Genomic DNA, 1,813 nt, shown 5'->3' on the forward strand with positions numbered 1-1,813 from the left:
GCATGGCTCTCGGCTGGGATGGACATGTCTTGCTGAACCATTATTTTTTCCCTGTACAGTAAGACTTTGGGAATGAAATGCTACAATCACCTCTTTTCTATGGTGCTCTTCTGCAATAGTTCCCTATGCAATCATTATAGTAGAATAAAGGAAATAATCTTGGGATAGTGATTCAATAAATAACAGGTCCCATGTCTAGAGCGCACGCGTCCTTGAGCCATGCACCTGCATGATGACGTCATACCAGGAGACCATTGTTTCAGGTTGACCTTGTCTAGAGGAGCATTAGTGGAAAAAAACAGGGTAGCCCTGAAACAATAGGATGACGTCACGACCAATGAGAATGGCCTGCAGGGGGCGCAAGGATTCACTTCTCTCTTGGACACTGATGGGTCTGGACACGCACAAACTGCTCCTGGCGTTGGCCGTCAGTGGAAGAGCGTAGCTTCGGTGGGGTTCTGTCTGCCTCTGATGGGGTGGGGATGTGTGGTTCGTCACTGGTGAATGGTGTTCGACGATGTAGGTGGATTTTGTGACGAGCGGATTTACAATGAGGGAATGCTGTGAACGAGAAAAATGATGGTGAGTGTCTTTTTTACTCTGTTCAAGTGTTTGTTTTCCTCTGTTGCCCAGCAGTCGTACATTTTGTCCTGACGTGTTCTGACATGCCCCCATATGCATGCTTTCCTGTGTTGACGTTTTGTATTTGTTTTCTTTTTTGACAAGGAACATTGTTGTCTTGACGATAGTGCTGCTCTGAGTTCTGAGCTCCTGGTTACCCGTACTCTGTGTTGATTTGTTGAGTACCTAGTCCTCTTATTTGCCGTTGATGGAGTTACGTGTTAGGATATTTTGTTCTTTTGCAAGTCTCATTTAGTAAGGCTTTGGAATTCCTACGATCAGCTTTCATGCATAGTGCTCTTCTGCAATAGTTTCCTATTCAATCGTTATAGAAGAATAAAGGAAATAATCATGGGATAGTGATTCAATAAATAATAGGTCCCCTGTCTAGAGCGTACGCGTCCTTGAGCCACGCAGGTGCATGATGACGTCATACTGTGGCTTCATTGTAGATTGACCAAAGGAGCATTAGTGGAAAAAAACAGGGTAGCTCTGAGACAATAGGATGACGTCACGACCAATGAGAACGGCCAGCAGGGGGCGCAGGAATGCTCTTCACTCTTAGCCTCTCGGAGGTGGTCGCCCCAGAGGGCGCTAGGAGCGCGTATGCGTAGCGGCCCCAGAGCGGCGCCCCAGTCAGTTTCTCTCCGACTGTCGCGGAAAGCAGACGTGCGCTCCCCGCGCTCGATCAGTTTCTGGCTGGCTGTCATGGAGAGCAGTCGCATCGGTCTGCGCTCCTGCTGTGGTGAGGTGCTTTGTTGTGTAACTAATGCTTTCGCCAACTTTGTTCCCGCTTTGTTTGCGATTTTCGTGCCAGTGCACGTCGGGTGTTGGTTGCTGTTGTCCGGGCATCCCCGCCATTTTCTATCTTCTTCTGCCTTGGGAACGGGAGTAGCGCTGGCGTGATTCTTAATAATTTTGTTGTGAGATTAGTTGAGAAAGTAATCGCTAGGGGGTGCAGCTGCGGGGCTTTATACAGGACAAAAAAGCATTATGAGTCAGTTTCTGCCTGCCTCTCGGATGGAGCAGTCGCATGGTTCTGCGCTCCTGTTCTGGTGGGCTCATTTGTTGTGTAACTAATTCTTTTTCTTGTTAGCTATTGATGGTTTGCATACTCTTGCTTTGCCAGCCTCTGTATTACGAGTGTTTTTCTCCTTGCATGTCCAGAGCTGTCCTAACTTGCCCAGACATG

The 1,813-nt window shown here is 47.9% G+C and overlaps 1 long non-coding RNA gene across 1 annotated transcript; it reads left to right on the plus strand.

The window, feature by feature from the left end:
* Positions 1 to 413: 413 nt before the first annotated feature.
* Positions 414 to 1,813, plus strand: LOC135369926 (uncharacterized). Its single transcript, XR_010415158.1, has 3 exons — positions 414 to 450; positions 524 to 582; positions 1,789 to 1,813. It is a non-coding gene; the product is annotated as an uncharacterized LOC135369926 (long non-coding RNA).

This window comes from Ornithodoros turicata, chromosome 1 (assembly GCF_037126465.1).
Source record: "Ornithodoros turicata isolate Travis chromosome 1, ASM3712646v1, whole genome shotgun sequence".
In the NCBI taxonomy this organism is placed as follows: Eukaryota; Metazoa; Arthropoda; class Arachnida; order Ixodida; family Argasidae; genus Ornithodoros; species Ornithodoros turicata.